This window comes from Panthera tigris, chromosome F2, assembly GCF_018350195.1.
Source record: "Panthera tigris isolate Pti1 chromosome F2, P.tigris_Pti1_mat1.1, whole genome shotgun sequence".
Taxonomy (NCBI): Eukaryota; Metazoa; Chordata; class Mammalia; order Carnivora; family Felidae; genus Panthera; species Panthera tigris.
In genome coordinates, this window is record NC_056676.1 from 839305 (window position 1) to 860789 (window position 21485).

Consider the following 21485-nt stretch of genomic DNA (forward strand, 5'->3'; position numbering starts at 1 on the left):
ATTAAACTTTCACTCTTTAGAGACAACATGGTCCTCTACATGGAAAACTCAAAAGACTCAAGAAAAAATTGCTAGAACCAATACGTGAATTCAGCAAAGTTGTAGGATAAAAAAAATCAACATACAAAAATCTATTGCATTTCTATAAACCAATAATGAAGCAGCAGAAAGTGAAATCAAGTAACCATTCCCCTGTATAATTGCACCAAAAACCATAAGATACCTAGGAATAAGCCTAACTAAAGAGGTAAAAAGATCTATACTCTTAATAGCTAACACACATGAAAAAATGCTCACCATCACTCATCATCAGGGAAATACAAATCAAGCAAAATGAGATACCACCTCACATATGTCATAATAGCTACAATTAACTCCGGAAACAACAGATGTGGGTGAGGATGCGGAGAAAGGGGACCCCTCTTACATTGTTGGTGGAAATGCCACTCTGGAAAACTGTGGAGGTTCCTTTGAAAGTTAAAGATAGACGTAGCCTATGACCCAGCAATTGCACTTCTTGGTATTTATCCAAAGGATACAAAAATACCGATTTGAAGAGGCATATGAACCCCGGTGTTTATTGCAGCACTATCAACAATAGCTAAATCTTGGAAAGAGCCCAAATGTGCATTGATTGATGAATGGATAAAGAAGATGTGGTATAGGGAGAAATGGAATATTACTCAGCGATGAAAAAGAATGAAATCTTGCCACTTGCAATAATGTGAATGGAACTAGAGTGTATTATGCTGAGTGAAATAAGTCAGTCAGGTATAAAAAAAATACCATAAGATTTCAGTCATCTGTGGAATTTAAGAAACAAAAGAGATGAACATATGGGAAGGGAAGGAAAAATAAAATAAGGTAAAAACAGAGAGGGAAGGAAACCATAAGAGACTTAACCAGAGAACAAACTGTGGGTTGCTGAGTTGGGGGGAAGGAGAGGGTACTTGTGATGTGCACTGGGTATTATATGTAAGTGATGAATCACTAAATTTTAGTCTTGAAATTGATACTACATTATATTTTAATTCACTTGAATTTAAATAAAATCTTAGAAGAAAAAACAATAGCTTGTGTTCAAGACTTGAACAGCATTTAATAAAACAGTTTAAGTCCATAGTGCTATGAGGACTGTGATAGTTTCTTTATTGTTTACTATTCTGTGTTTTTAAAATGATGCATGTTTTGATTACCTGGTGTAAAGGCATTTCAAATTCCAGACCATTGTGTCTCACTATGCTTTGAACTGTAAAGTAAATCACAGTAAAAAATGAATTTGACCACCAGCTTAAAAGGGTGAATTCCTTTCATTTGAGCCAAAGGGCAGAAGAAAAAAATATCTTGAAGAATGTATCCCTTTGTTTTACCACTAGTTGCCTGTTTTGCATCTATCTAAGGAATCAAAATACATCCATTCACTATTAATGAGAGCTGCTTGGTATTAGACACTGTGCTAGGCACAGAGGTGAATATAAAGAAAAGACAAGATGATTTTAATATCCAACGTAGAGAATGAGGAAGAAGGTGATTTAAGTGGTTATTTTATTTGTGTTATCAAGCAGTGTTTATAGAGTTGCTTAAATGTTGTATCTTACACACAAACATGTATCTCTTTCTGTGTGGGTTAACTATTTGATGAAATAAGTATGTCCTCATTTAATTACCTAAGGTAGGAAATGTTGTATGTAACAGCACGCATCATTTTATTTTTTTTTTATTTTTTATTTTTTTTAATGTATGTTTATTTTTGAGACAGAGAGAGACAGAGCATGAGCAGGGGAGGGGCAGAGAGAGAGGGAGACACAGAATCCGAAACAGGCTCCAGGCTCTGAGCTGTCAGCACAGAGCCCGACGCGGGGCTTGAACTCATGTACTGTGAGATCATGACCTGAGCCAAAGTCGGACGCTTAACCGACTGAGCCACCCAGGCGCCCCTACGCGTCATTTTATTAAAGTGAATGGTTTGTCCATGAATTCTGTGGCTCTTAAAAGGAAGAAATTCCAGCATTCTGCATGACAGACAGTGAATGTCTAGCTGGTGGATGACATCAAATGTTGAAATGGTGAACAGCTTCATTCGCATAAACTGAAAACGTACAATCTTGCATCAATGTCCTAGCTGTTTCCACTGATCTGCAGGAAGCCTGTGTGTGCTTCCCCATGTGGTCTAGCTTGGATTTCAGTCTCTTGTTACTGATGCTTGCCGAATGAGCAGGAAAGGTCCAAATACCTGAGTCCTGAGTCATTTGAGAGGAGTCCTCTTCATTTCTTCACAGTGATTAATCCTTTTGTTGGGAATGGTGCAGGTTTGTCAGAAGAAAACTACTCAAGTGTTCACCAGATCATTTGATGTCCGAACTTTAGAGGCTTTAATACTAATTTTATTAAACTTGTCAGTACCTTTCTAATGGAATGCTGATAAATACAACCTATCTTTGTTATAACAGCAAAAGTTGGGGCGCATGGGTGGCTCAGTTGGTTAAGCGTCTGACTTCAGCTCACGTCATGATCTCACAGCTTGTGAGTTCGAGCTCCGCCTCCGGCTCCGTGCTGACAGCTGGGAGCCTGGAGCCTGCTTCAGATTCTGTGACTCCCCCTCCCTCTCTCTGCCCCTCCCCCGTTCATGCTCTGTCTCTCTGTCTCTCAAAAATAAATAAACATTAAAAAAAAATTAAAAGCAAAAGTTAATTCAATATGACTGGCAATGATGGATCTGCAGCCACCTGCATTCATGGGATTATTGAACAGGATGCATGGTAATTGCAGAAAAGACTTTACCACAAGAATCATCTGCACTGGAGCTATCTTGGAACATTGCTCTGTAATGTGTGCTGGGTGCTGTTATCTTCTGACTTCCCTTTTTTAAAGGAAAAGGATATGTTTATCTTGAGAGGAAGAGAGAAGGAGAGAGAGAGAATCCCATGCAGGCTTCATGCTGTGAGTGCAGAACCCGAAATGGGGACATGGGGCTTGAACTCATGAACTGTAAATTCATGACATGAGCCAAAATCAGGAGTCCGACTGAGCCACCCAGGTGCCTATCACTTACTTCCTTTTAACAACATCACGATGTTACGACTAATGTAAGAGGTAGTGCTATTTTTGATCATTACATTTCATTTGGAGTTTTAGTTATGAGAGAGATCTGAGGAAATTGAGGAATCTGAGGAAACCAAATTTGATATTTGTTTCATATGCCAAGTGAAAAATAGAGAATTGTAATACAGCTCTTAGATTCCAAGATTACTGGTGAAAAGGAGGACTTAGAGCCTGATGGGCTTTTCTGGGGATGGTGGAAATGTTCTGTACCTTGATAGGTGCTTGAAGAATGCAAGCATGTCCATGTGTTAAAACTCAGTGAAGTTTCATTTAAAATTTATGCATTGCATTGTAGTAAATTTTACCTTTAAAGAAACTTTAAACTATTGAATGTCATATGCAAGCTAAAGTATTTGAAACAGATATTTACTGATATCTGTAATTTATTTTGAAATGCGTCAGAGGTAAGTTAACTGATGATGTGTTAAATATGGTAAAATGTTAATGGTGGAGTCTAAGCAGTGGGTACATAGATATTGCCTGTAAGATTATTTCAACTTTGCTGCATATTTGAAATTTTCCTAATAAAAGCAATAGAAGTGATTATTTTTTAACTGAGGATGTCCAGAAAACAGGAAAAGTAGAGATGTTTTATGGTCAGGGTTTTAGCTAGGAAGTAATGCTGGGAGATGGTTTTATCTACAAATGAAATTTGAAGCCATAAATCCCTGGGAGGTAGTGGAGGTCATCCATGTGGCTAAGGACAGGGCCCCAAGGAACACCAAAAGCTGGTGCTCAAGACAGTAAGCTCCTTTAGGGCATTATATTGTTTTTGTTTGCTTTTTATTTCAAGTTTTTATTTAAATTCCTGTTAGTTAACAGGCAGTGTATTTTTTTCTTTTTTTCTTTTTCTTTTTTTTTTTGAAGAGAGAAAGAGCACGTTGAGTGGAGGGGAGAGGCAATGGGAGGGAGGGAGACAGAATCTTAAGCAGGCTCCACACTCAGTGCAGACATGGGTCTTGATCTCACAACCTTGAGATCATGATGACCCAAAATCAAGAGTTGGACACATAATCAACTAAGCCACCCAGATGCCTCAACATGTAGTGTAATATTAGTTTCAGAGGTAGAATTTAGAAATTCATCACTTACATATAACACCCAGTGCTCATCACAACAAGTGCCCTCTTTAATATCCATCATCCATTCAACCCACTCCCCCACCACCTTCCTTCCAGCAACCCTGTTGTTGTCTATATTTTTATGCTTTATGGTTTATGTTCTCTGTAGTTTTCTATTTTATGGTTTACCTGCTTTTTCTTTGTCCCCCCCTAGGTTCATCTGTTTTGTTTTTTTAATTCCACATGTGAATGAAATCATATGGTATTTTTCTATCTCTGACTGACTTATTTTGCTTAGCATAATACACTCTAGTTCCATCCACATTGCTGCAAATGGCAAGATTTCTTTTGTTTTGATGGCTGAGTAATATTCCATTGTATGTATATGTATATATACACATACATTATATATTATATTCCATTGTGTGTGTGTATACACACACACACACAACCTCTTATTTATCCACTCATCCATGGATGGATATTTGGATTCTTTCCATAATTTGGCTATTGTTGATCTGCTGCTATAAACATTGGGATGCATGTGTTCATTCGAATCAACATTTTTGTATCTTTGATTAAGTACCTAGTAGTACAGATGCTGGATTGTAGGATAGTTCTATTTTTAACTTTTTGAAGAAGCTCCATACTGTTTTCCAAAGTGGCTGCACCAGTTTGCATTCCCACCAACAGTGTAAGAAGGTTTCCCTTTCTCCACATCCTCGCCAACATCTGTTGTTTCCGGTGTTGTTAATATTAGCCATTCTGACAGATATGAAGTGATATCTCATTGTCATCTTGATTTGTATTTCTGTGATGATGAGTGATGTTGAGCATCTTTTCATGTGTCTGTTAGCTATCTGGATGTCTTTTTTGGAAGTGTCTATTCTTGTCCTATGCCCATTTCTTAACTTGGTTATTTGGCTTCAGGGTATTGAGTTGATAAGTTCTTTATACATTTTAGATACTAGCTCTTTATCATATGTCATTTGCAAATATCTTCTCCCATTCCATAGGCTGCCTTTTAGATTTGTTGATGGTTTCCTTCACTGTGAAGAAGCTTTTTATCTTGATGAAGTCCCAGTAGGTTCATTTTTTATTGTGTTTCCCTTGCATCCGGAGAAATATCTAGTAAGAAGTTGCTGTGGCTGAGGTCAAAGAGGTTGTTGCTGTTTTTTCTTCTAGGATTCTGATTGTTTCCTATCTTACATTTAGGTCTTTCATTCATTTTGAGTTGATTTTGTGTATGGTGTAAGAAAGTGGTCCAGGTTCATTCTTCTGCCTGTCGCTGTCCAGTTTTCCCAGCACCATTTGCTGAAGAGACTGTCTTTATTCCATTGGATATTCTTTCCTGCTTTGTCAAAGATTAGTTGGCCATAGGTTTGTGGGTCCATTTCTGGGCTCTCTATTCTGTTCCATTGATCTGAGTGTGTTTTTGTGCCAGTACCATACCGTCTTGGTGACTACAGCTTTGTAATACAGCTTGAAGTCTGGAATTGTGAGGCCTCCCGCGTTGCTTTTGTTTTTCAACATTACTTTGGCTATTCGAGGTCTTTTCTGGTTCCATACAAATTTTAGGATTGTTTGTTCTAGCTCTGTGAAAAATGCTGGTGATATTTTAATAAGGATTGCATTAAAAGTGTAGATTGCTTTGGGTAGTATAGACATTTTAACAGCATTTGCTCTTCTAATCCATGAGCATAGAATGTTTTTCCATTTCTTTATGTCATCTTGAGTTTCTTTCATCAGTGTTCTATGGTTTTCAGAGTAAAAATCTTTTACCTCTTTGTTTAGGTTTACTCCTAGGTATCTTATGGGTTTTGGTGCATTTATAAATGGGATTGATATTTTTAATTTCTCTTTCTGCTGCTTCATTACTAGTGTCTAGAAATGCAACAGATTTCTGGGGTGCCTGGGTGGCTCAGTGGTTGAGTGTCTGACTTCAGCTCAGGTCATGATCTCATGGTTTGTGGGTTCAAGCCCTGCATCGGGCTCTTTGCTATCAGCAGATAGTATCAACATCAGAACCTCTGTCTCCCTGCCTCTGTCTCTCCCTCTCTCTCCCTCTCTCTCTCTCTCAAAAATAATAAATACTAAAAAAAAATTTTTTAAAGAAATGCGACAGATTTCTATACATTGATATTTTATCCTACGACTTTGCTGAATCCATGTTCTAGCAATTTTTTGGTGTAGTCTTTCAAGTTTTCTATATAGAGTATGATGTCATCTGCAAATACTGAAAGTGTGACTTCTTCTTTGTCAGTTGAACACCTTTTTTTTTTTCTCTTTTTCTTGTATGATTACTGAGGTTAGGACTTCCAGTACTATGTTGAGTAACAATGGTGAGAGTGGACATTTTTATCTTGTTCCTGACTGCAGAGGAAAAGCTCATTTTTCTTAAATGGGGATGATACTACCTGTGGAACTTTCATATATGGCCTTTATGATGTTGAGGTGTGTTCCCTCTATCCCTAATTTGTTCAGGGTTTTCATCGAGAATGAATGCTGTACTTTGTCAGATACTTTTTCTGCATTTATTGAGAGCATTATGTGGTTCTTACCCTTTCATTTATTAATGTGGTATATCACATTGATTGATTTGCGAATATTGAACCACCCTTGCAGCCCAGGAATAAGTCCCACTTGATTGTGATGAATGATTCTTTAATGTACTGTTGGATTCTATTTGCTAATATCTTATCGAGAATATTTGCTTCATTTTCATCAGGGATATTGACCTGTAATTCTTTTTTTTTTAGTGAAGTCTTTGTTTGGTTTTGGAATCAAGGTAATTCTGACCTCATAGAATGAGTTTGGAAGTTTTCCTTCCATTTCTATTTTTCGGAACAGTTTGAAAAGAATACGTATTAATACATCTTAAAATGTTTAGTAAAATCTCCCTGGGAATCCAACTGGCCTTGGACTTTTGTTTGATGGGAGATTATTACAGATTCAATTGCTTTGCTGTTATCAGTCTATTCAAGTTTTTTATTTCTTCCTGTTTAAGTTTTGGTAGTTTATATGTTTCTAGGAATTTATCCATTTCTTCCAGATTGCTCAATTTGTTAGCATATAATTTTTCATAATATTCTCTTATAATAGTTTGTAATTCTGTGGTGTTGGTTGTGGTCTCCTCACTCATTTGTGATTTTGTTTAGGTTCTTTCTGTTTTCTTTTTGGTAAGTATTGCTAGAGTTTATCAATTTCATTAACTCTGTAAAAGAACCAACTTCTGGTTTCACTGATGTGTTTGGTTTTTTTCCCCATATTAATTTATTTCTGCTTTAATCTTTATTATTTCACTCCTTCTGGTTTTAGGCTTCATTTATTGTTCTTTTTCTAGCTCCTTTAGGTGTAAGGTTAGATTGCATATTCGAGACATTCCTTGCTTCTTGAGGTAGACCTGTATTGCTATATATTTCCCTCTTATAACTGCTTTTGCTGCCTCCCAAAGGTTTTGGATTGTCGTGTGTTCATTTTCATTTCTTTCCATGTATTTTTTTTTTGTTTCTTTTTTGATTTCCTGGTTGACCCATTCAGTGTGTAGTAGGGTATTCTTTAACCTTCATGTATTTTTGTCCGTCCCAAATTTTGTCTTGCAGTTGGCTTCAAGTTTCATAGTCATGTGGTTTGAAAATACGCACGCTATGATCTCAGTCTTTTTGTAAAGGTTGAGCCCTGATTTGTGACCCAGTATGTGATCTGTTCTGGAGAATGTCTCATATGCACTTGAATAGAATGTGTATTCTGCTGCGTTAGTATGAAATGTTTTGAATATATCTGTTAAGTCCATCTGGTCCAGATATCATTCAACCCATTGTTTCCTTATTGATTTTTCTGCTTTAGATTATCTGTCCATTACTATAAGTGGGCTGTTAAAGCCCCCTACTTTTAATGCATTATTACTAATTAATACCAATTATTACCAGCTATATTATTACCAGTTACTACCAATGAGGTTTTTTTAATCAATTTATTTATTTTTGAGAGAGATTGGAGTGGGGGTGGGGAGGCAGAGAGAGAGAGGGGGAGGGAGAATCCCAAGTAGGCTCCACGCTCAGTGTGGAGACCCACCTGCGACTTGATCTCATGAAATGTGAGATCATGACCTGAGTCAAAATCAAGAGTTGGATTCTTAACCAACTGAGCCACCCAGGTGCCCCACCAATGAGTTCCTTTATGATTGTTATTAATTGTTTTATACACATCTGTGCTTTCAGGTTGGAGATAAATATTTACAATCATTAAATCTTGTTGGACAGATCCTTAGTGTTCTTCATCTGTTGTTACAATCTTTGGTTTAAAATATTGTTTGTCTGGAAGGGAGGGACCAAAACGGCAGAGCAGCATGGAAGTTCTTGGCTTCTCTTGTCTCTGAAATGCAGCTAGATCGGCACCAAACCATTTTGTACACCTAGAAAATTGATCTGAGGATTAACACAACAATCTCTGTAACTTGAGCCACAGAACTCAGCAGGTACATGGCGCAGAGAAATGAACTGGGGGAGAGAGAAGCCACGGAGGATAGGGAGCTGAGTTTTCAGAGAGATGACAGAGAAAGGGGGGAGAGTAGAGGAAAAGCACTCCTCCCCAAAAGTAGCTGGAGAGAAAGAGAAAGAGTGTAAACACCCACAAGGAACTGAAAAAGAATGGAGAAAGGAGAGGGTTTCAATATCATTAATAGTCTATAAACAGGGGAGAGCAGAGTCAGAAATTCTGCAGCTCAATACCTGGTAGTGCTCTGGTGGGAAGGGAAAATCCCCAGGAGCAGACAACGAGGTCTGAGGGGTCCAAAGGCCACACGGGGAGAAGTGGTTCCCCTGATAAGAGGGCATTTGGTAGAGACTGTGCGGCCTCCCCACAGGCAAAGGTCCCAGGGGACCCCAGAGAACAGCACATTTGCTGGCATTAGAACAAAGATGCCACAGTGCAGTGAAACCTGTCGCTGCCTCTGTGTTGTGTTTTGCCATAATCTCTGAACCCCTGCTGCTGCATGATCGCATGAACTTTTCCTGGGGCAAGCAAGCACCTGGCCACAATCTCTGAACCTCTGCAACAGCGTGGCCGCTCAAATGTTCCTGGGGGCAAGCTGGCACCCAGCCATTGCCCGGGATGACACTCCCTCAGCAAGTCAGAGTGGGTCCAAGCCACAGGGCTCTCAGAGTGGGGGGTTTGGAAACACAGCCCCATATGAGATATAACATAAGGAGAGAGGTGCCGCCTGACACGCTGACAGCTTGGATGTGGACAATCTAGAAGCAGGGAGTGGACGGAAGCCAGAGACAAAGGAGGGATGCTTAATTGTTGATTGGTGAGAGCACAGAGTTCCAGTGCCAGAGACTGGAAAGCTGGGTGATGCTATTTTCATCTCTCCTGTTCATGTGCATTCATGCACACGTGAACACTGGTCCACCACAGTAAGCTAAGTAACACCACCTAGCAGAGAATGGATCTGTTACACCAAGCCCGGTCCAACTGCGCCAACCAAGCTCAGGCCCTAGAGGACCAGCAAAAGTCTCTCTGCCTATTTAGTGTACAGATTATACAGTGTCTCATAGTTAGACTTCTAGGGAAACTGGATGTAATTTCGTTCAGATTTCATTCTGTTCGCTGATCCATCTATTCATTTTTTTTTGTTTTTTGTTTTTTGTTTTTCTTTTATTCTTCCATACAGAAAGAGAAAATTTTATTTTTATTTTCCATTTTTTTAAGTTTTTAAAACGTTTTACTATATGTTTTGTAAGTTGTTTTATTCTATTTTCCTTTCCTCGTTTCATTTTATTCTATTTTATTGTATACTTTTTTTAATGTTAAACATTTTTTTATTTCCTTTTTTTTTCTCTGTTCTGTCAAGCTTCTTTCAGCAACCAGTCCAAACACACTTAGATCTAGCTCCCTTTATTTGATTTTTTTGTTGTTTTTAATTTTTTTTTACTTTATTAATTTTTTCTTTCTCCAAAATGACAAAATGAAAGAATTCACCCAAAAAGAAAGAACAGGAGCAAATAATAGCCAGACACTTAATAAACACAGATATAAGCAATATGTTTGAACTAGAATTTAGAATAATGATAATAATACTAGCTGGGGTTGAAAAAAGCATAGAATCCCTTTCTGCGGAGATAAAAGAAGTAAAATCCAGTCAGGACAAAATTAAAAATGCTATAACTAAGATGCAATCTTGAATGGATGCCACAGCAGCAAGGCTGGATGAAGTAGAGCAGCGAATTAGTGATAAAGAAGACAAAATTATGGAGAATAATGAAGCAGAAAAAAAGAGGGAATCTAAGAAAAAAGAACACTATACAAGAATTAGAGAACTCAGTGACTCATTAAAAAGGAGTAACATCCAAATCATAGGAGTCCCAGAAGATGAAGAGAGAGAAAAAAAGGGAAGAAAGTTTATATGAGCAAATCATAGCAGAAAACTTTCCTAACCTAGGGAAAGATACAGAATCAAAACCAGGATGCACAGAGAACTCCCATTAGATTCAACAAAACCAACCATCAACAAGGCATATCATAGTCAAATTCACAAAATACACAGAGAAGGAAAGAATTATGAAAGCAGCAAGGGAAAAAAGTCCTTAATCTATAAGGGAAGACAGATCAGGTTTGTGGCAGACCTATCCACAGAAATTGGCCAGGCCAGAAAGGAGTGGCAGGATATATTCAACATGCTGAATTCGAAAAATATGCAGCCAAAAATTCTTTATCCAGCAAGGCTATTATTTAAAATAGAAGGAAAGATAAAGAGTTTCCCAAACAAAAACTAAAGGATTTGTGACCACTAAACCAGCCTTGCAAGAAATTTTAAGGGGGACTCTCTGAGAAGAAAAAAAGACAAAACAAAACAAAAAAGACTAAAAGCAACAAAGACTAGAAAGGGCCGGAGAACACCACCAGAAACTCCAACTCTACAGACAACATAATGGCAATAAATTCATATTTTTCAGTACTCACTCTAAAATGTCAATGGACAAAATGCTCCAATCAAAAGACATAAGCTATCAGAATTGATAAGAAAATAAGATCTATCTATATGTGGTTGCAAGAGACCCATTTTAGACCTAAAGACATCGTCAGTTTGAAAGTAAGGAGGTGGAGAGCCATCTATCATGCCAGTGGTCACCAAAAGAAAGCTGGAGTAGCCATAGTAGATTTTAAAATAAAGACTGTAATAAAAATCTTGTTTGTCTGATATAAATCTGGCTACTCCCAGTTACTTTTGATGTCCATTAGTATGATAAATCGTTCTCCATCCCCTCGCTTTCAATCTGCAGGTGTCTTTAGGTCCAAAATAAGTCTCTTGTAGGCAACAGATAGATGGATCTTGTTTTTAGTTTTTAGTTTTTTGTTTGTTTGTTTTATCTATTCTGATACCCTATGTCTTTTGATTGAAGCATTTATTCCATTTACATTCAGGGCGAATATTGATATATATGAATTCAGTGCCATTATATTACTTGTTAAGTCATTTCTGCAGATTTTCTCTGTTCCTTTCTAGTCTTTGCCTCTTTTAGCCTTTCTTTCCACTCAAAGAGTCCCGTTAATATTTCTTGTAGGGCTGGTTTAGTTAGGTCATGGAATCTTTTAGTTTTTGTTTGTCTGGGAAACTCTTTATCTCTCCTTCTATTTTGAATAACAACCATGCTGGAGAGTATTCTTGGTTGCATATTTTTCCCATTCAGCACATTGAATATATGCCACTCCCTTCTGGTCTGCCAAGTTTCTGTGGAGAAGATTGCTTCTAACCTTATTTGTCTTCCCTTGTAAGTTAAGGACTTCTTTTCTCTTGTTGCTTTTAGGATTATTTTCCTTATTTCTATATGTTGTAAATTTAACTATGGTATATCTTGGTGTTGACCTGCTTTTGTTAATTTTGGTGGGAGTTCTCTGTGCCTCCTAAATTTGGATTATGTGTTTCCTTCCTAAGATTAGGGAAGTTTTTAGCTATAATTTCCTCAAGTAAACCTTCTGTGCTTTTCCCCCATCTCTTCTTCTGGAACTCCTATGATATAAATGTTACTATGCTTTATGGAGTCCCCGAGTTCCCTGAGTCTATATTTGTGATCCAGTATTTTTCTTCTCCTCTTCTTTTCAACTTAATTATTTTCTATAATTTTATTTTCTATATCAGTGATTCATTCTTCTGCTTCTTCCATCCTTGTGGTCATTATACCAGTCATTTTCACATCTTGATTATAGCATTTTTTTTCAGTCTGACAAGTTTTTAGGTCTTTTATCTCTGTGGTAAGAGACTCCCTGGTGTCTTCTATGTTTTTCTCAAGGATAGCTAGTATTCTTATGATTGTTACTTTAAATTCTGTATCAGGCATATTACTTATATCTGTTTCGATTAGATCACTGGCCATGACCTCTTTATTTTGCGATGAATCCCTCCATCTTGGCATTTTGTGTAGGTCTCTGTCTTCTTTGTGTAGGAAAGCCTATTATGTTTCCTGCTCCTGAGAGTAATGGCTTTATGAAAAAAAGGTCATATACTGTCCAGGCCTGCGGCTTCAGGAAGTGTTTCTGGCGTATGCTGTGTGCAGTCTGCTACTGTTGGTTTTGACTCCTCTTTCCCTCAAATCAGTCCTCTCAGAGTTTCTCCTTGCCTGTAGTGGGGAATGTTTGACCTTGGTCAGAGTGTGGCAAGTTTTTACTAGGTGTGCTCTAGTCTGCATGTTAAAAGAGACCTGATGCTATTTCTACTGGTGCTGAAGCTTTGCGGTAATCTCTATGGTCAGTAGTTGTAGTGTGTGGGGAATTTGTGCTGGTCTTCTGGGGGAGAGGCCCACTACTCTTGTTCTCATGCACACTAGCTCTAAGAAAGCAGCACCTGCAGAGCACAAGGAGGTGAGGCTTGGTATAAGTGGTTTAGACCAGCACTATGGGCACTGTGCTGTTTATGCTGGGTGATGGGGAAGGGAAATGGCCCTCCCTCATCCCCAGAAAGGAGAATTTGTGCCTGCCGCTGTTGGGGAGTCTAACAGAAGAGCAAACAATCTCTGCTCATGTGTTCCAGGTGCCCCTCAGATCCCTGTCTTCACCTTGTCTGTGTCCAGGCTGTCTGCCTGCCTGCCTAGTCACACAGTGCAACCTGTGTTTTATCCCAGGCAGACCGACTTAGTTTTAAAACTCCAAACTTTAGGGAGCTGGCCTGGCATGGACCCACACTGGTCTTCTGGAGGAGGGTCTCATTGTGCTGGGATGGGTGCAGGGTTTTCCCAGAAGTGCAGTTGCACCATGCGCAGGAGCTTGCAGTTTGGAGTAAAGCACAGCAAAACGCCGGTTACCAGGTTAGCCACCTTCAGCAGGTGTCTCTGCGCCCATGCTAAGGGGTGGGGGAGGAGGGGGAGGAATAATGACACCCGCCCACTCTTTTGCCCCTTGAAAGGCAGAGCCCCCTCTGCCAGTTGAGCTCCATAAAGGGAGAATCATCTCTCCCAGTGACTCCTTCACAGGAGCACTGCAGCACAGGCAGGCTCCACACTGGCCACAGCATGGACCTATAAAACTCTAGTCTTTAAGCCCTGCTCGTTGTAAAAATTCACGACAATCAGTCCCTCTCATTTTCCCACTCACTGGCTTTGGGGAAGTGTTTTTCTTGTGTGATCTGCTGTGTGTGCCTCTCTCTGTCTTGCCTCTCTCTGAGAGGGCTCCCTTCCTTCTGCAGCACCCGGGATTCTTTTCTCCCCGAAATCACATATCCGCAAGTCCTGACTTCCACGATGTGGCCTCTTCTCTCCCTCTAGTTGTGCAGTTTGTTCTGTCAGTGGCATAATTTTGTTTACCACTGAATTTCTGACCTTTAGCATATTTCCTGTTTTATAGTTTGTGCCCTACCTATATTTCACCTAAGGTGAAAAGGAACTGTTAGAGGCAAGAAAGCAGTTTGGGGAGACGAGCATATGTGAATAACTGGGCTGAATATAATATCCACAAGGCTAACTATACATAATTGAGTTTTTAAAAAATGTATAAAAGGACCATTTGAAGTTGGTTAAGAGGAAGTCCCTGGAAATAGAGTTCTTAGTCCCTGTTTTTCATTCTTTTTTTGTTGAAATATATTTATAAATTTAAGATGTACAGCATGTTGAGTTGATACATTTATATATTTGTATTATGATTATTGTTGGAATAGTTAGCACCTACATCACCTGACGTAATTATTCTTTCTTTTTCGTGGTTGCAATAATTAAGATTAGTCTCTTAGGAAATTTGATGATCATAGTACAGTATTGTTGTCTATATTCACTTTACTCTTCAGTAGATCTCTAGGACTTATTTACTACTCATTGCAAGTTTGTACCCTTAAACACTATCTCTCCTATCCCTCTACCCTCAAGCCCCTGGTAACCACTATTTTACTCTCTGCTTTTACAGAGTTTGGGTTTTTTTAGATTCCACGTATTATCATACAGTATTTGTCTTTCTCTGCCTTATCTCTTTTAGCATAGTGTCCTCAATGTCCATCCATGGTTGTCACAAATGGCAGGAGTTCCTTTCTCATGACTGAATAATAGTCCTCTGTGTGATTTAGAGAGAGAGGGTATGTACATATATATACACATACATACAGAAAGAGAGAGAGGGAGAGATTTGTGGGGGAGAGGTAGATATAGACATATCTAGATGCATATGTATTATTTTCATACATTGGCTTTTGTGAATGTTGTAATAAACATGGGTGTGCATATATTTCTTTAGTATGCTGTTTTTATTCCATTTGAGTATATACCTAGAAGTAGAATTGCTGGCTCACAAAGTGGAAGTATTTTTAATTTTTGAGGGACCTGCACATTGTATTCCATAGTGACTGAGCCAATTTACATTTTCACCAGCAGTGTACAAGGGTTCCCTTTTCTCTAAATCCATTACTTGTTATCTTTTGTCTTAATGATAGTCATTCTAACAGGTATGAGGTCATATTTCATTTTAGTATTTTAGTTGCATTTCCCTGATGATTAGTGATGTTGAGCATCTTTTTATGTAAATTTCTGTTTAGTTCCTCTGTCATTTTATTTTATTTTATGTATTTGTTTATTTATTTACTTATCCATTTATTTTTGAGAGAGAGAGAGCTGGAGAGAGTATGTGCATGCAGGGGAGGGGCAGAGGGAGAGGGAGTGAGAGAGAATCTTAAGCAGGCTCCACACCCCAGCACAGAGCCCAACGCAGGGCTTTATCTCACAACTGTATCATAACCTCAGCCAAAATTGAGAGTTGTATGCTTAACCGACTAAGCCACCCAGGCGCCCCTCTCCTTTGTCCATTTTTAATCAGGTGTTTCTTGTTGTTGAGTTGTATGAGTTCTTTATGTATTTTGAATATTAACTTCTTATTCAGTATATGGTTTGCTAAAATTTTCTCCCATTATGTAGGTGTTGTCTTTTATTTTGTTGGTGTGCAGAAACTTTAAGTTTGGATAATCTCTTCGACAAATATTTTAGGAAGACTGCTAATGTGTTAATAACACATGCAGAAAAGTGAAATTGGACCCCTGTCATATGCTACTCACAAAAATTGACTCAAAATGTATCAAAGACCTGGTATCCTGAAACTCCTAGAAGAAAACATAGGGAAAAAGCATCTCAACATTGGTTTTACCAATGATTTTTTTATTATTTAAAAAAAATTTTTTTTAAACGTTTATTTATTATTGAGAGACAGAGAGAGACAGAGCAGGAGCATGGGAGGGGCAGAGAGAGGAGGAGACACAGAATCTGAAGCAGACTCCAGGCTCTGAGCTGTCAGCACGGAGCCCAACGCAGGGCTCAAACTCACGAACCGTGAGACCATGACCTGAGCCGAAGTTGGACGCTTAACCAATTGAGCCACCCAGGCGCCCCAGCAATGATTTTTTTTATGTAACACCAGAAGCACAAACAGCAAAAGCAAAAATCAACAAGTGGGACTACATCAAATTACTCTTCATTCTTAATATATCAAGTACATTTTAGGTATGGCAGTGATCTTCCTTCCTTTGAACAGTAATTGCAAATGGATGACAATGTCACTTTTAATGTAAGCGAAACCAACAATGATCATATTACTCTCCTCAGAGTAGATAAATATTTTGGGGTGATTCTTTATGTCCAATGTCTGTCACCTTTAATATGAGTACTCAGTTTATAGTTTATGTAATGTACAAGGTGAATGTGGCACACAGATATTTGAATCTAAAGTATGCATTTTTCTTCTGTTGCTCATGCCCGTCCAGATTACTGTGGCACCTGAAATTTGCAGCTCCATCCCATGTTTACCTTTACCCTTTGAAATTTTATTTTAGACATTTATTTGTTTCTAAGACCCAGATACCCTTTAATTGACTCTGCTGACCTTTCTCATTTTACCCTGTGGCAGTCTTATTCTCTTCAAGCTCCTGTAAGTCCTTAAATTTCTCATTACTTCTCATCTCCTGCTAGTGCCTTTGCTTTTCATTCTCGTGTACAAGACCAGCAAACATTCATGGGTAACTGTTCTGTATAGGGTACATGGGTGTGCACCTTATTGACTAGTGAGGGAAAGAATAATGGAATAGGCAATTACAAGTGAAAGGTGTTGTTAAGAGTGTTTTATGTTGGGCTCTACTGGAGCACTGATCCCAGATATAGACTTTAAAGATGCTTCCTAACAATGAAGAGATTAATAATCAAGAAAGTCTCAGCCCCTTGATTCCTCTGAACTTCCTATTCTGGATTTGTTTGCCTCTTTGATCAGCTGAGTCTTATGGGAAGCCATTTTTTAGGAAGTTTTTTTGCACCTTTTCTTCCTTAGTCCTGTAAATCTTAGCATGTCATCTCTAACCCTATAAAACTTCCATTTGGTTGATGGTTTATTGGATAATAAATAATTCCTTTTTTTTAGAAAGCAGGTTGTAGATTGGGATGAATGTTGAAAACATAAAAAGAGAAGACAATTAAATGTATTTAAAAACAAATGTCATATGTGGCTTATGGTAACGTATGTGTGAATGTGAAAGCTGCTTCTTCTAGAGCTATTTTGCCAAGGATACAGACCTCAGGGCCCCTTTGCAGTGGGACATTGTCCAGGGTCAGGGTAGCAAGTCCAGCTTTGCTGTTCTTTGGCTGCCTCAGCCTTAAAGATCTTACCTGTTTAAGAGGCCATACTACTTGATTTTTTTTTTAAATCACTGTTGCATTTGTGTGTGCTTTTTATTATATTCTTGGGTTTGTCTGTTTGTTTGTTTTTTTTTTTTTAGAAAGAGAGTGGGTGAGTCAAGGAGAGGGGGCAGAGGGAGAGATAAAGAGAATCTTTCTCTGGGATCATGACCAGAGCTGAAATCAAGAATAAGACGCTCAACTGACTGAGCCACCCTGGCACCCCAGGCTTGTCTTATTTTTGAACAGATTGTATTATATCTTTAGATCTTTGTTCAGTTATTTCTTTTAATGTTAGCTCCTTTTTTTTTTTTTTTCTTAAATCTATTAAAAGTCCTCACAGTTTGGGGCACCTGGCTGGCTCAGTCAGTAGAGCGTGCAACTCTTGATCTTGGGGTTGTAACTTTGATCCTCAAGTTGGGTGGAGAGATTACTTAAAAATAAAATCTTTTTTAAAAAGTCCTTATAGTTTATATCATCTAGCTTATATTAACTTTATCCTTTTTACTTCCTGCCATTCAACAGAGTTCATAGGAAATGTCAGCATAACAGATAAGCTATGAAGCCAGTCCATACCCCAAACAGGCAGGCTAATTGCTTTTCTTGACACTAGTAAGTCCTGAATAATATTCTGTGTGGTACCAAGTGCTGATCCTTGGGAGTAACTGCCGTCCCAAAAGCAGTCAGCCTCGAGGAATGAATAGACCAGTTAGGATAGGTGGTCACGTAGATAATGCCCAAAGGACATGAGTGAGAAGCTGAACTCCAAAGACAAGACAAGTAAATTGATGAACAGTACCACTCTTTTGTCTCTAAAACAATTTGTGAAATTCATGTGTATGTTACTTTTTCTAGGGAGAGGGTCCCTTTATCCAATTTTCACAATGGTCTGTGATCCAAAATTAAATCAATAACTGCTGCTGTAAGGCCAAGGCATATTATAATTATAGAGTTATGATCTAAAACTATTTGTCTCTGATCAATCAAGTGGCTCATTTGCATTCTTAGAAGTATGGTTAGGAGAGTGTTGGGATGGAGATAGGATAGAGTTGGAGTTTTATCTTGGGTATTTTGATAACCAAATTTGAATCTGGTAAATCACCATGTAGAGCCTCCCACTAAAAATACTGGTACTTCTTTGTGAAATTAGCAAACTATTTCTGTGATTGTCATGTGTAGAATAATTTGATTCAACTGGTTTTCAAGAATGAATTTCTATAGCTGGGGATTGCCTTGGGGAATCTGCTATTCTCTTCACCGAAGTCAGGAACCGAATAGAATTACAAAAGTAGCAACGATAATAACAGTAGTCTGGCTCTACCCTAGTTGTTTTACTTTCTGTGTTTTCAGTTATTCACAGTCCACCCCCATCCAAAAGTAGACGATCCACTTTCTGACTTACTGTCAGAAGGGAATAGTAGCCTAACACTACTTCACAAAGCACTCCTCGTCACCTCACTTTAGCTCATCACAGAGGCATTTTATCATCTCTCATCATCATGAGCAAAAGGATGAATACAGCATAGGATATTTTGAGGGAAAGAGACCACATTGATATAACTTTTATTACAGTATATTGTTGTAATTATTCTGTTTTATTATTAGTTATTATTGTTAATCTCTTACTACGCCTAATTTATAAATTAAATTTTATGGTAGATACATATGTATGGGGGAAAACAGCATATATAGAGTTTGGTACTATCCATGGTTTCAGGTGTCCTTTAGGGTCTTGGAAGATATACCCCGTGGATAAGGGGGACCTACTGTAGTAACTTTGAGGACAAGTGAAGCAGTCCCTCAACAGCACTCAATATGGGGAGGTCTTTTGCTTTTATTGCTCTTTGGAACTGCTGTGAATTTGTTAGTAAGACTAAGTGAGGTGGTCCTGCTTACCTAGGATGGGCTTAGCTGCTCCTGGCTGTGGAGGATGAACCTCATAATCCTGTGTGCAGTGCTCCCATCAAGGCAAATCCAGCACCAGCACTGCCCTTTCCCCAGGGCAGAACATGGTGGAAGAAGACCAATGACATTGGCTCTTTGTTCTCCTTATGCAGTGCCTCTTGATGTCCAGTCACCTAAGGCTCAATCGTCCCAGACAGATGTGCGCTGGGAGAAAAAGCCTTACAGTTTTGAATGTATAAAAGATAAAGAGTCAACACTCAGTATCAAAATACTGCGACTAGCCACAGTTGTGATCGTAGATTAGAAAAGAATTGCTCTAAAGGACATTATTGGGATACTTGGTGAAATTTGAATATGGACTGCATATTAGATTATAATAACAATGTCAAATGTCCTGAATGTGTTCATTGTACCATCATTTTCTAAGGAATGACCTTGTTCTTAGGGAATACATTCAGAAGTATTTAAAATAAAATGATCATTCAACAAACTGATTCTAATGTTTATATGGAGAGACAAAAGACCCAAAATACCAAACACAATATTGAAGGAGAACAAAATTGGAGGACTAATGCTATCCAACTTGAAGACTTACTGTAAAACTATAGTAATCAAGCCAATATGGTAATAGTGAATTAACAGAAAAATAGATCCAATGGAATGGAATAGAGAGCCCAGAAATAGACACACATAAGTAAAATCAACTGATCTTTGTCAGAGGAGCAAAGGCAATATGATGCACCAAAGATAAACTCTTCAACAACCAGACATCCACAAGCAAAGTAGGTAAATAAATATATTTAGACATATGCCGTATACTTTTCACAAAATTAACTTAATGGTCAGAGACTTAAATGTTCAATGTAAAATTACAAAAGTCCAAGAAGATAATATAGGGGAAACCCTAAATGGCCTTGAGTGTGGCAATGACTTTTTAGATAAAACATCAAAGGCATGATCCATGAAAGAAACAATTAATAAACTGGACTTCATTAAAAATAAAAACTTCTGTTCTGCCTAAGACTATATCAAGAGAAGGAGAAGACAAGCCACAGATTGGAAGAAAATATTTACAAAAGATACATCTGGGGCACCTGGGTGGCTCAGTCGGTTAAGTCTCTGACTTTTGATTTCCGCTGAGGTCATGATCTCACGGTTTGTGAGTTTGAGCCCCATGTCGGGCTCCATGCTGGAGTGCAGAGACTGCTTGCTGTTTGGGACTCTCTCTCTCCATCTCTCTCTGTCTCTCTAAATATGTAAGTTAAAAAAAATAAAAGACACATCTGATAAAGGACTGTTATCTAAAATATACAACAAACTCTTAAAACTCAACAAGAAAACCCAATTAAAAGATGGGCGAAAGACTTTAACAGACACCTCATCAGAAAAGATATACAGGGGCGCCTGGGTGGCTTGGTCGGTTAAGCGTCCGACTTCGGCTCAGGTCATGATCTCACGGTCCGTGAGTTCGAGCCCCGCGTCGGGCTCTGTGCTGACAGCTCAGAGCCTGGAGCCTGTTTCAGATTCTGTGTCTCCCTCTCTCTCTGCTCCTCACCTGTTCATGCTCTGTCTCTCTCTGTCTCAAAAATAAATAAACGTTAAAAAAAAATTAAAAAAAAAAAAGAAAAGATATACAGATGGCAGTCCACGTCATACATATGTCATCAGGAAAATGTAAATTAAAATCACAGTGGGACATCACTGCACACCTATTAGAATGGCCAAAATCTAGAACACTGATAACACGAAAGGCTGTGGAGCAACTCTCATTTGTTGCTGGTGGAAATGCAGAATGGTACAGCCGCTGTGAACACTTTAATAATTTCTTATAAAAATTAAAATACTCTTACCATACAGTCCAGCAGTTGTGCTCCTTAGTATTTACCCAAAGTAATTGAAAACATACATCCACATATGAGGTCCTGGGTGGCTCAGACAGTTAAGTGTCTGACTCTTGACTTTGGCTCAGGTCATGATCTCACTGTTTGTGAGTTCAAGCCCTGACTTGGGCTCTGGGCTGACAGGGCAGAGCATGCTTGGGATTCTGTCTCCTCCTCTCTGCCCCTCCCCCACTTGCTGTCTGTCTCTCAGAAGAAAAATAAACTAAAAAAAAAAAAAAAAAAAAAGAGGGGCACCTGGGTGGCTCAGTCGGTTAAGCGTCTGACTTTGGCTCAAGTCATGATCTCACAGTTCGTGGGTTCCAGCCCCACATCTGGCTTTATGCTGACAGCTCAGAGCCTGGAACCTGCTTCAGATTCTGTTTCCCTCTCTCTCTGCCCCTCCCCCACTC

The 21485-nt window shown here is 38.6% G+C and overlaps 1 protein-coding gene across 5 annotated transcripts in view; it reads left to right on the plus strand.

Annotated features, from left to right (window-relative positions):
- Positions 1-21485, plus strand: part of SPIDR (scaffold protein involved in DNA repair) — a 487708-nt gene that overhangs the window by 260505 nt on the left and 205718 nt on the right. The window lies entirely within an intron of this gene.